Below are 14,184 nucleotides of genomic sequence, written 5' to 3' on the forward strand. Positions count from 1 at the left end.
GATTAAATGTCTTTAGGTTCATTTCAGAATTTTCTGAATCTCTCCCTATGTGGAGTCTGCCAAAGGTATTCAGGACTGAAAGAAAGGTAGAAGTTCAGGATGCTGCAAAGAGAAGAAGAAGGGACTGCACCCCTGCTGCATTGATATACAGGTGAAGGCATCCAAATGAGAAGATAATCTCAAGGTCCCCCATGTTTAACTAGGGCAGAGAGGAGCAAGGTGCTTGATTATATGTTTATTTAATGGCACATACATGGAGATATATATAGAATTATAAAAATCTGAAATTAGTTTTCCTGGATTTACAAATGAAAGCCAAATGTTTTTTCCTTGAAAAAAGAGATCCTTGACCCTCTTTTAACACTAAGTCTCATCTGTATTATATGACTTTTTGCACCCCTGATGTTTGGGGAGAAAGATACAGATCTCTTTTTTGAATCTTATCAAAACAAGCAGGCAGAGGTGAGAAGTAAGTAATGCTGTTTTTTTTTTCTTTGTAAAGTACAGAGTGTCCAGATGCAATTAAGGATGCACCCCTTGGCAGGGCTTTTTTGACTGTTGTAAGAAGGCAGGTGAGCACCCAGGTCCCAGAATCAAGGTGAGTGGTGGGAGGCAGAAAGATTGCCCAGGTTTGCCTTGTTCTGTGGAAAGCTGCCATCATGTGGCCACCATAGGTATTTCTTTCAAAAAATGTCTCACCAGTTGTCACGACCCCCTTGCCCTCAAGGAAGACGCGACTCAGGAATCTTCTTTCAGCAGTTTATTCAGGCCCTTGATATTCTTCTAATGATTCTTCTACTACCCGGAATAATAATTGGATGCCCCTCCCAGCCTTAATAAAGCACCTCGAACCCCAATGCAAAGCTGCCACGTGTACCCTTCTCACAGGGTGCTAGAAAATGACACGCCAACTTTCTCTGATAAGGAGCTGGGAACACGCCAACTCTCTTTGATATGGAGTTGTCCTTCACAGACCACAACGGAGCCAGCGCCATCATGTAATGGCGACCACAGTCCGCAGGAACGGCTCACCACAACCAGTGACCAAGGGAGCCCAGGGACAGCTGGATTTTACACGTCTGTGCTCTCCGATGTCTCTTCTTTGCTAATCTTCTTATTCTGCCTCCAGAATAAACCACTTAGAGAAAAACCAGGCTCTAATTCTGACATCCACATCCAAGTCTACTACAGGGCACCTGTAAAGGCTGCTGGAAGCACTCACCAATGTGGGCAAAAGGCAATGTGTTTATTTGGCACTGAATATTTCTTTTCTTTTTCTACTGTTTTTGTTTTAGCTACCTGCCCCAGGTAGCCCATGTATCAGTCAATTCTACTGGCCTTCCAGTAATTTTACAAGATGTACTGACAACTTTCCAACAAAATGAAAGGCCATATTCATTTACATATGTTTAAATATATAAAAGATGAAATGTCAGCACTCCAAAGAATGCTTTGTGATAGACTTATTATAGGAAGTGGCCCAGGTAATGAAGCTTTCAAATCAACCTCAATTTTTTAGCATTAGAACCAAATAGAACTTAGAACTCTGGTAACCAGGCACACACATTCCATAGAGGGTGCATTATTTATCTCATGTAAAGGGAGATGAACAAGATAAAGAGATGTTTTCATGATGTATTCAAACCTTTCAGGGTTCTAGGCAGAAATATGTCCAAACCACATTTGCACGTTGGCTCAGCCGTCACAGCAGGACCTATGACTATTTATCAGAAGGCATTTATGGGTAAAAGAGAGAAGTTCAGAGAAGACCAATCCAGATAAGTCCTCATCTGGGATCACAGCTGGTAAGTTTTTTGACATTCCCCTTGTGTGTTTGTGGGGGGGGGGAAGTAATTGAGGGAAGAATTAGGTTATATCAGGACATGGGTGATAAGGTGGATATATAAATATTGGGTCCTAGTTTTTTTTTTTTTTTTTTTTTTTTACTGAAATTACTATTCAAAGACCTTATTCTGTAATCCAATGTGTGGAGGTCTATGCATATATTCATCTATTTATAATCTGTCTAAAAAATTTTTTGGTAGGAATGTCATCTTTGGAAACAGCCAGTATTAATTATTGTCCTACATGTAGAACAAAATTTTTGCCAAGCTCCTTGTAGACCATAATGAAGCTACTTGTTAATTCTGTCTCCTGGGGAAAGAGGAAGTGCACCAGAAAACTCACAGTGATATCTGTGTTGCAAGGTTAGCTAAGCCTTCTGGAGAATTTTCTCTTCAAGAGAAAAAAAAAAGCTGGAGATGGCCAGAATATGCAGAACAAATACCCATGATGAGGAATCTCCTAAACTCTAAGAATTTTTCCACTTGAATAGTCTACATGCCCATTTCAAAAGAATTCTAGATTGTATTATTCTCCCTGACAACATAATACATGTAAATCTTCAGATTATATACGTGGAGAAATAACAGAGAAATCATTTTCACTTTGTTGTCGGTGTTTATTGGGCACTTATATTTCTTTTCTGTTGCTACTGTTTTTGTTTTAACTACCTGCCCCAGGTAGCCCATGTACCAGTCAATTCCACTCACCTTCTAATCCTTTATGAAACTTATATATGAACATCCTTACTAGGAAAGTTTTGACACAAAGAGAAGTGGGAGTTACACAAACAAAGGAGGTAAATGTAGTCTATATTGTTTTATGGATGTGCCATACCAGAAAACAAGTCTCTATAGCCCCATCCGGTAAGAAGCTATGTCCTTGAATGCCTTTAGAATATTCTAGTAAGAAATTTATTTATTTATTTATTTTTGCAGCAGGTCAGCCTTTCAATGCTGTTGGAATGTGATTTGATTCAATTGTACATTCATTCAACCAAGGGGAAGGAACAGTATATGTGTATCCTAATGGGCTGCATCAGTGTCACAGGGATCTCATAAGACAATGAATAGATTGAGTTACACAGATATTTATTTGTCCTAATTCTTGAATTCTTATATCAAGATACTTGCTGGAATGATTTCCTTTGAGACCAACTTTTTGAGATGTAGATTGCCATCTTCTGTCTCCATGTTTGCAAGACATTTTTCTGGGCTTCTCTGTGTCCTTAGAAAGTAGGTTGCTCTAAACATTAAAGCTTCAAATACAATTGATCATACCTCCTGGCACCATTTGCATATTAAGTGAACCAAATAAATTACCAATAATTTGAAAAGAATATCCTAATTTAAGAGTCGTAACTCAGTCTTTAATGAACAGCTATTTTGAGAATAGCTTTGTTATTTTTCAGCCAGTGCCCATGTAACATTATTCTTTGCAGCTCATAGTTCTGTTCTTCAATAGATGTTTAGGTGTCACTCTTACCCCTGAATTGTGTCCAGCTTCTAGTATAATTTGGCCAGGCCTATTGTTTACTTGTACAGCTGTGGACTTTCCCTCTTTTTTTTTTTATTGAGCTGCATTTTATATCACTTTCTCTATCTTATCAATCTTATCAATTTTATCTTATCAATTTTATTTACTTTTGTCTAATTAAAGGCAATCTATTACAGAATAGTCTCTTTGTGATTGGTTAAGCATTATTTCAAGGTTTTCTTTCCTATCTCTAATTCAAGATATTTTTATAATGCCAGACAGGTTTTTTTTTATTTCGAGATTTAAGTTGTTAACAACAATATTTGGTATACATTTTAAAAGATTGTATTTTTAATCTAAAGACAATATTCTGACTATAAAGGTTTTAAAAAATAATAATTTTCAAAAGAATCATGAAAGCTTGGATTAAAATATATTTATGCAGCCAAGTGGCTTCACTTAAATGAAGAAATTTTATGTAAGTGTAAGAAGATTTTGTTGTGCTTTGTTGTTGAAAGCAGATATTCCTAAGACAAATTTCTGAATAGATTTTATTAAAATTATGAAAGTAACTGTGGTATAAACTTTTATTCTCCCATAATGAATCACCAATGGAATCTTCTCTTTAAGCCCAGTTTGGTCATTTGTCCACCTTGGCCTCCAAAGACTGTTTGAATCTATAGTATTTTTAAGCTTATTTAGCAAATATTTCCATTTTGGTTATTGAAACAGGAAAACAATCCTGAAATATATGTAAAAGTCATATTTAAAAATTCTAAAAGTATTAATTACCTTAGAAAATGTGGTAACTGCTATCATTTTTATTTTTTATGAAACGTAATTTAGATATACACTTTATATCAAATTCAATCATAAGAGATGCCTTTTTTGTTTGGGTGAAACAAGAAAGAAAGAAAGAAAGAAAAAAGAAAGAAAGAAAGAAAGAAAGAAAGAAAGAAAGAAAGAAAGAAAGAAGGAAGGAAGGAAGGAAGGAAGGAAGGAAGGAAGGAAGGAAGGAAGGAAAAAAGAAAGAAAGAAAGAAAAAAGAAAGAAAGAAAGAAAGAAAGAAAGAAAGAAAGAAAGGAAGGAAGGAAGGAAGGAAGGAAGGAAGGAAGGAAGGAAGGAAGGAAGGAAGGAAGGAAAAAAGAAAGAAAGAAAGAAAAAAGAAAGAAAGAAAGAAAGAAAGAAAGAAAGGAAGGAAGGAAGGAAGGAAGGAAGGAAGGAAGGAAGGAAGGAAGGAAGACAGACTCAATATCTCATTGCCTTAGAAAATTGTTAGGCTGAGCAAATGGCAGTGCAGAGTTTTATAGAAATATTCTGGCAAATATCACTCAGAGTTACTGAAGATTGAACTCAGGGGCACTTAATCACTGAGTTACAACCAACCCCATTTTTATATTTTATATAGAAATAGGGTCTCACTGAGTAGCTCAGTGCCTTGTAATTCCTGAGGGTGACATTGAAATTGTGATCCTCCTATCTAAGCCTCCTGAGCCACTGGAATTAAAGGCATGCTCCACATGGCTAGCTGTGTAAGATATTATAAATCAGTATATGCAAGACATTTTTTACAAGTTTATGTGTTACTCAAAGATGTATAGTTTTTTGTTTCTAATGAAATTCTACTTTTAGTTGAAGATGGAAAGACAGTCCTGCATTGCTCCTGCCCATATTGTTGACAGGAAAAATCATATGTCATCAGATGTGTTCTGTACCAGCAGAGGTGCTTTTTAGCCTGAAAGATGTTGGGAACCTCTCTGGACAGTACACACATTTAAGTTCTGAGTAAGGGGTACTGAATGGTTATTGCACCCCACAATATATTTTATTTTTACCCTCACTCCAATAATGAGGTGTGGTTCCAATTTTGGAAATCACTCAGTGAGGTTGAGTTACACACTCCTGTTCCTTAGGAATCCTATCCCTTTGCACTTTTTGGGATAAAATGCTCCATGGAACTTCCCCTTGTGTGTCCCCTATAAAAGAATAAAAATTTCAAGTGGCTCTTTCTCTTTCCATGGAAACTAAAGGTTGGAGAGCCATCCCAAAGTGTATAATGGTACCTTTTTTTGTCTTATGTGCTTCTTTTACCATTTTCTTACTTTTTGAAATAGAGTTGTGAACACAGCATACGTCACCAGCTCCATTGGATGGCAATAGGAATATTTGTCTGGAAGCATCCTACACATTAGAAGATTGCATCAGCTTTAAATTTCCTCAGTTCGCAGACACAACAGGAGTGAGAGATTTTTATCGAGAAAGAGGAACCTCTTCTCCACTCCTACTACTTGTTAATGTTATCTTATGTTGAGCTTTTATGCTTACATGTATTTTTTTTCAGTTTAAAGAGAAACCATAAGTCTTATTTTCCAACTTGAAAAATTACTTATATAGCCTACTAATAGTTTTAGTGGCTATTATATATTGAGGACCTCTTGAAACATCTTTTTTAATTCCTCCAATTGGATTCTGAGGCAAGTATAATTAGTTTCACTTAGAATCCTCACAACTGCAGATTAGAGCTGATAACTTACCCAAGGGCACAAAGGATGAGCTAGGATTCCAACCCAGGTCTACACACCATGCTCTCTTCTGCATCAGCCTAATTCTTCTTTACAATTTTCTCGCTGAACTTTTTTCATGCTCTTGATAATTTTTTCTCATATTGTTTTTCTTTTTCTTCTTTTGTGTAGAAGATTCGCTTTCAATTTGAAAAAAAAATCCACTTTTGGCTAAAGATGGAAAGGCATTTTACTTTTACTGTTGCCCAAATGGTTTGCAGGCAAAAATCAGATGGCTTCAGCTGTGTTCTGCACCACCAGATATTTTTTTAAAAACTCTGAAACATTTGACCAAAAGTTCATTGTGCAAAATAAAACAATTTTATGCTTGTTATGTAGGTTTTATTTAGACTAACCTCAGTTTGTTTAGCAGTGTCAGTTATTTCTGTAATTCAAAACTATAATCAATAATATTTTTTGATATGGTATTGGCAAGCAGCCATGGATAACACTTAGGATTTCTGGCCTGATCAACTGAGAGGATAGATCTTTTTCTGAAATGATGAGACCCTTTTTATATTTATTTATTTATTTATTTGTTTGTTTGTTTGTTTGTTTAATTATTTTGAGATGCAAGTTTGTGTGTGTGTGTGTGTGTGTGTGTGTGTGTATTGATGGTTGTGTATGCAGTTTATTTTGGACATTTGAAATTTGAAATATATATTTCTTAGTGAATGTTTAGAGAGTTGTATGTATTGAATCCAAAGTAAGCAAAGGTATCTAGGTTAATTTTGGCATGTTAATAAAATTTAAAGTTTTTTTACAAACTTTTAAAACATGTGAGGCAATAGGTCCAGCTCAGAGACTCCAATTGCATTAGGCAAGCTCTTATCTTGGAGTCACAGTGTTGGTTTTGGTTTTTTGATTCTATAAAAATCATTGACATACCATTATTGCCTAATTTAGTATTCTAAATTATCATTTACCAGTGCTTTTTAGAATTTTGCAAATTTTGAAATCTACATCATTCCAAGAACTTTGGAAAAGTAATTCACTCCTGATACATTTATTAACATTTTTTTTCTTAATTTCAGTCTGGATAGAAGCTGCCATATTTGGACTAAAGTTACTTAGTGAAATTATAGCTAAATTTAAGAATTTTGTCTGTAGAAATGAATTTGAAATGTACTTGTGTCAATTCAATTTGAAGTGAAAAAAGATATTGGCAACCTGCCTTTGGCTGATCTCTGATCCTTGTTTGTGAGTGGACTATCTAGTTATTTAGAGCTTGGCCTTCAGCTACCAGACTGTTTATGAATTTGAAAAATTGTAAATGCCATGGGTACAAATTAATAATTTATTTGATTTTGTGATGAAATAAAGAATATTCGCTGTCAGGTAATTTTGAAAAGCATTTAGTAATTAAAATATAAAAGAATTCTGAATTCTTCATTGAAAACATCCTTTATTTAATACAATTTTGTGTTGTTACTATTAACGTCTTTAGGAATATATAATAGTTACAAATTGAAAAGAGGTAATGCAAAATGTTAGGTAAGAATGTGAACTTAGAAATCTAACTGACTGCCTGGGCTCAAATTCTGCCTCTGCCATGGCGCAGCCACGTAACCTGGGCACACTACTCAACATCTCAGGATTTTTCTTTCCTTTTCTGTAAAGATGGCATAATAATAATGCCTGTGTCAGGATTGCTGTAGGATGGATACCTGTTGAAAAATGTGTAGAAATATGTAAATCTTTGGGCCTTAAGTAGGTCATAGAAAAGGCCATCATAACTTTTCTTTCTTTCTTTCTTTTTCTTTTTTTTCTTATCACAGGAGGTCCCTCTTATTGAGTTTTCTTTCCATAATTTTAGTTACTAGGTCAGCTGCAGGTCTAAGTTGTTGTATGGAAAATTCCAGAAATAAAGAATTCATGAGTTTTAAATATGTGCTATTCTGAGTATAGTGATGAAATATTGATCCTTCCCATTGAGGAATAATCTGCTGGCCACTCTGAAGATGCTCATAATGCCCTGCTTCACTGGGGGAGAGCTCCAGCAGATTGTCGCTGGTGTTCGCATGCAAGCCACCTATGGGACCGTCTGGGAGCACCTGTATGTGGAAGCCAATTCCCACGTTGTAGTATAGCCGATGTAGCCGCTTGATGCCTAGCAGGTAATTGCCAGTGCCACTCTGGATGGCAGCCTCTATGTGCTGTGAGGCAACTAACAAGCGTGCCAGCAGGCTCTCCCAGCGGTGCTCCAGCTCCGCCTCCAGCGTGCTGCAGTGAGGTGGTTCCTGCAGCGCCCCCTCGGCCTGCCTGGGGCGCCATCAGGGTCAGCAGGAGTGCCAGGAGCAGAGCCTTCCTGGCCTTCCCGGCCCGCCATCCCGGCCCAAGGGCCTTTGTGTCTGTCAAACAGTCCGTGCCCCTGGGAAGCAGGGAGCGAGCTGTTCCAGAGACGCCCAAAGGAGCGCATGGTCTGGGCCCAGAGGAGCGGCAGAGAGAGGAGCTGGCAGTGAGCGACTGGGTACCCTGGCATGGACACTAAGCTACTCGGGCTGTAGAGGGACGTGTGGCTGCAGCTGGGATTCTACCAGGCGGTGCATACCTCCCTTCTCACTAGTTATGCAGGTTTTAAAGTTACTATCCAAATTTCTCACAGTGCTTTTCAAATGACATTGTTCTTGGTTACAGAAAATTCTTGGCTTGATTCTTCGTATGAAACTGGAAGTGAAAAGCACATCTTCTCTTTGCTTCATTTTCTCACCTTACACATTAACCCTGAAAGTAAAACCCATTCTGTGGACAACCCTTCAAAGGTGCTGTCCATCATTCAAGACCCTGTTTTAGCAGACAGAGAAGGTGCTGGTGATCCAGACCTTATTTCTTGTTATTCTGAGGAAAAAAAAATGTTGCTGAAAATGCCTGCTGAAGGGAGAGTCCCGCCCTCACAGTCTAGGTCAGAGAAGGAGGTGCACAGTAACAATGACAGATATTTTGCCCTCTGCATCCTCCAAATGCATCTCATTTTACATTATAAAACTATGTAATGTATCTTCAAGTGTGTGTGTGTTTGCACAGATGTGCATATGTGTATCAGAGAGCCAGTATAACCATTTTATTTCATTCTGAACTTTGATAATTAGACTTGATAATTTCAATTTGATGATTAAATAATCAGATTATTTCATTTCCATATATTTAACTTATTACAGGGTAAAAAGCTTTGATTCTTGTCCATGTTTCAAGTAAAATCAAGATATTAATTTTTAGACTAAGATTTTTTATTATTATTATTTTTTTTTTTTTTGGTGCTGGGGATTGAACACAAGGCCTTTTGCATGCAAGGCAAACACTCTACCAACTGAGCTATATCCCCAGCTAAAGGAAGATTTGTAATTTAAATAAAATATCTCACATCAGAAAAGTGAACATACATGTTTTTTTCCAAGTGTGGTAGTTTCAGTTGGAGAATAAAAGCAGAATCTTGTTTCATACATACCGATCATCCTATTAACATTTTTAACTAAAAACGTTCATGGAAGTAGGATTTAGGTTCAAAATATATTTCTTTGGTCTCACGGTTTGTTGCTCTACTTTCTTTGAAGCTGTTCTCTTAGAAGTTTCTGCTGATATTGAGCATTCTTATATTACCACAAAGGATATGTTGAAGAGAGAGAGACCATTTAGACCATATGTCTCAAAGTTGCACATGTGAGTGTAGGGTAACCAGATCAATTTATTTTGCCCTACATTGTCCCTGTTTCAGTGGTTAATATTTTTTTAGTCCCTGGGAATGTCAAGGTGGTTGGCCACACTTCTTGTTCACTGCTTCTGGGGTTATATAACTTGCCCTATTGTATTTGTCTTTTATTTACTACTGTCAAAGTTTCTATATTTCCAAGGAACTATAGAAAGTTCAATGCTAAGCAAGGCTGAAATATTTTGTGAATAAAACTGAATTTATTTCCAAAGTATTATTCTCAGTAATGTACCATTATCCCTACAGTAGAACTTACTATAAATTCCACTTATATAACATTATTAAAATTAGAAGATGACAGGCTGTTGGGGGTTAGTGAGGTAGGGGAGAGCCAAAGGTGAGTGGACTAGAGAAGAAGAGCCCAATGGAGCCTTATGGCCATGGAAATACTCTGCCTTGACTGTTTCACAGCAGCATTCTGGTCAGGTGTCTGGTTATTATTTTTCAGGATGTTCGTATTTCAGGAAATTTGGTAAAGGGGATGCATCATCTGTGAATTATTATTTCTTAAAAAACCTGTGAATCTGTCATTATGTCAAGAGCTTAGACACAGGGAATGGGAAGAGAAATATTAAACCTGCTATCAGTATTATGCAAGGTTTTATTTCCAGGTTTGTTCAGTGGCTTAGTGGCAAAATAGCTTGCCTAATATGTGTGGGGCACTGGGTTTGATCCTTAGCACCAAATACATGAATAAGCAATAAAATAAAGGCATTCTGTCCATCTACAACTACAAAAAATAAGGAAAAATGTTTCATTACCAAAGTCTGGATGGTTTCCATAAGGAAACTCCTTTAGAAATTCTTTATAGCTGTTCCTGGACAGGCAGTGTATTAAGAGCTTTGAGACCATGGATACTCATTGTGGTGATAGCACAGCTACTGCTTAATTTTTTGTTTGATGCTGTACATACCATGTTTAGCATATTAGTACTCTTTCAAAATGTAGAGGCTTCTGAGTATTTCTTAGAAATGTGATATGCTGTCTCATTGCCCCAAAGAGCAGTGAAGTGAAAAGGAAGCTGTGGTCAGTACAGTCTGGTGGTGCAGAGCCTGGGCTCAGACACCACACCAGGGTTCATGCCTTAGCTATATTTCCTCTGGGTAGTATAATCTTTGGCAAATCAGTTATTGTTTTTGGCATCGATTCTTAAATGTAGCATGAGATCAGAAAAGTGAGTTGTGTCTCTACAGGGTAATGTGAAGAATAATTGAGACAATAAATGCATTCTATGAGTGCTTTGTAGATGCCAACTTTTATTCAGTTATTATTTGAAGCAGTTATAGTAGTGGTGCAGGAAAACCAAGAAATATAGTTCTTCTTTCATTTCAATAACTGTGATTTGTAGAAAGTCTCTTAGCCTTCCATAACTTTGTTTTCTTCTGTGGAATCTCATAATGTCTTAGTACATGAAAGGTCAACAGGTTTCTTGGTTCCAAATGCTTGGATTATGAGGTGAACTTTCTAGAGGCAATAAAGCCATGACTGAAAGCATAGGCTAGAGTCTCACAGGCTTCAATTTGTAACTTGCCTCTGCCTCAGTTTCAAGGCACATATATCTCACTGCTTATCCATATCTTTTCCCTCTGCTTTTCTATAAGACTGCAATTTTCTTTTCCAGAACAGAACTGTAATCAACCCACCCCAGGTGAAAATCACAATTACTCCTACAGTTCTAATACCTCTAATATCACTACTCATTCTCTACTCAAACTATTACCCAATAGGCAAATTTACCATTGCCACCACCTTCTGCATTATTTTGGACTGCATTTACTGATTCTTTACACCTTGGCTTTCCTTCTTTTTCAGCCCTATGGTTAGAATTGGGTAAGTGGAAGAAACCATAGAGTCTGAAAATTCTAGCTGTTTGCTCTTTGGTTCTTTGTGAAACATATTTGCTGACCCTCATCTAAGAAAGTTATGACAGACACATCCTTCAGTTTCTTGGTTTGCATTCCACCTGAGGATTTGTGGCATGTGTTTTCCTCCTCCATTTTCTGGTCGAGTTGTATTAAATTGTTTTAAGGTGAGATGTTTTTGGTGTGATAACCCTCCATAATGATATAGCAGTGAGCATGTGGACAGGCTAGGTGAAGTGGAGCAGAAGGAGGGCAAGGAAGAATTCTCCACAGCCATGCCACAGCTGCTTTCTTGCTCCTAGGCTACCTATATTAAGTGTTTTATATATATATACATATATATATATATATATATATATATATATATATATATGTATATATATATATAATATTTTTGTAACACTTTTAAAACCATTGGTTGTTGTTGCCTGTGACTAGATGAAACAGACATAATATATAGTCTTATTAGTAAAATTGTGAAAAAATTGTTTGACTTCTCTAACCTTCAGATTTTCTATCTGCTTCTCATTTTAATAATAATTATGATGATAGGTTATCAATACAAAGCTTTGTCTCAGTTATTTTTTGTGAAGTAAGCAAGTAATTGGAAGTTATTATTTTTATTTCCTAATAAGTCTATACATTATTTTAAATTTCTTTGAGTCTATGTCTATGTGGGCATAAATTCACCAAATTAAGTACCTTTATTTAGAAATGATTTGACAACCAGAACATGTATTTTAGCTGCAAACAAAAAATATTTTCTCTGTAGATGTAGTTAATTTGATCATCTCTGTGGAAATAAATGTTTTGTATTTGAGTTGAGCTACAAATATTTTTGCTGAAAGTTTTAGAAAACATATGCATCCATTTTTTAGAATATTGTCTCAAGCAAGCATTCAAATGTCATTTATGCTATTATGTAATGTTTACAATTTATAACAGAAAACAATATCAAAATTTTTTCTTTTTAAAAAATAAATGATATTAATAATAAAAAAATGATGGATACTAATTTTGGCAGGATCTGAGATCTAAATATAACATTGTTTTAGATATTTATTTCATGGTACTTAATCCATAAAACTTGTTAATGGCAATGCCATGTAATGATGGCTATTTGAAAGTACAAAATTCAAGAGATGTGTTCCTTAGTATTCCTATGATAAAGAATTCACAATTACTGCTTTTGACTGGGAGGACTTTAATACAAAAGTAGCCATATATTTTTTCCTGAGTTGTATTACATCAGGGATTTGAAAAAAAAATATAATTATTTTAATACAAGTATATCTAAATTGTTAGCTGTAAAGAAATTTTTTCACAATATTCAAATGATCTGTTTATACCCAACCCCAACTAGGAATAAAGATATTCAAATTATGTATTGCTGCATTAAACCACCTCATGTCATGCAGGCATGCGATGTCCATAAAATGACTTAGTTTTCTAACCAAGTCACCTATCTGGCATTTCAAATTGGCCAATGAATCTCAATTATAATGTCATATTTTAAGCAGGCTATCTCAAGCCTCATAAAATTCAGGAAACAGAGATAGGTACGTGGCTTCTTGGAAATATAAGTGTTATGATTTAGATATTAATTTTCCCCCAGAAGCTTATGTAAGAGACAATGCAAGAAGGTTTAGATGTGAAATGATAAGTTCATGAGAGTTTTACCTATTCAGTAAATTAATCTTCTGATAAGGATTGAGTGGTAGCTAGAGGCAAGAACGGAATAGCAAAAGGAGAATTGTCCATGGTGTCAGGTCTTTGAGGTTTATATTTTCTCTCGAATGAGCCAAGTACTGTCTGTTTCTTGGCAACATCTTTTCAGCTTCTTTTTTCCACCACACTCTACTGCCATTGTATTTTTTCTCATTCCAGACCCTGAGGAATGAAGTTAGCCATGTCTGCACTGAGACCTCTGAAACTTTGAGCCCCAAAATAAACTTTTCCTCCTCTAAAATTTTTCTTGAACTTAATTTTAGTCACAGCCATATAAAAGCTAAATAAAACAGTAAGATGCTTCCATATTTGGGTACCTAATTTTAGACTAATAGGCAATCTATGCAAGGCCTTACAAAGTTCAGATAAAGTGTTGACTCTGCATCAGAATTTCAAGATTCCTTTGAAAAGTTAAAATAGCATCATGACAGGACCTGCCATAGGCTAGTCTGGCACATATAAAATGGTAAGGCTATATACATATGAGAAACAATGTATACTCCTTGAAGATCTCATACAAACATTAAAGACATACTGTGATCAGTAACCTATGTGTCAGAAGACCTTGACCATACAGTTAAAAAGGGTTTTCCTTAATTTGGGGTATAGTTGTCACATTTTCAATAGCACAAAATATTGAGAAACCCACTCTCAATTACTTCTTTGGGGTAAAATACATATCAACAGAGTACTGCAGAAATGATAATTTTTTAAAAATCACATAGGAGGAAATATTCAATTGATACATAAATATATGAACATGAGTACAAAGAAACACTATTTGAGGAGCGAAAATTTAATCCAACAGAGAGACTATTGTACACTTACCAGAAAGAAAAAAAAAGAAGAAAACACACAGAAGAGACTAATTGTAACAGACATGTTAAGTGATTGGAATTGTCTAGCCTGCTCTGGCAAGGTAAAAGTTAATGACACTTTGAAAATGGGGTGGTAAACTATCTACTAAGGCATATACTATGGACCATTAATTCTAATCCCACACAGAACT

General features: G+C 35.9%; 1 long non-coding RNA gene across 2 annotated transcripts in view; it reads left to right on the top strand.

Annotated features, from left to right (window-relative positions):
- The window catches only part of LOC144375119 (uncharacterized), an 88,098-nt gene extending 74,665 nt beyond the window's left edge, over positions 1-13,433 (top strand). The window contains exons 4-7 of one of the 2 annotated variants that reach the window (XR_013434559.1): positions 17-151; positions 503-572; positions 1,653-1,805; positions 13,335-13,433. This is a non-coding gene — a long non-coding RNA (uncharacterized LOC144375119). Of the gene's footprint in view, positions 1-16; positions 152-502; positions 716-1,652; positions 1,806-13,334 lie in introns of those variants that run through there. The other variant, XR_013434558.1, reaches the window with a different exon arrangement.
- The last annotated feature ends 751 nt before the right edge of the window (positions 13,434-14,184 follow it).

This window comes from Ictidomys tridecemlineatus, chromosome 2, assembly GCF_052094955.1.
Source record: "Ictidomys tridecemlineatus isolate mIctTri1 chromosome 2, mIctTri1.hap1, whole genome shotgun sequence".
NCBI classification, from domain to species: domain Eukaryota; kingdom Metazoa; phylum Chordata; class Mammalia; order Rodentia; family Sciuridae; genus Ictidomys; species Ictidomys tridecemlineatus.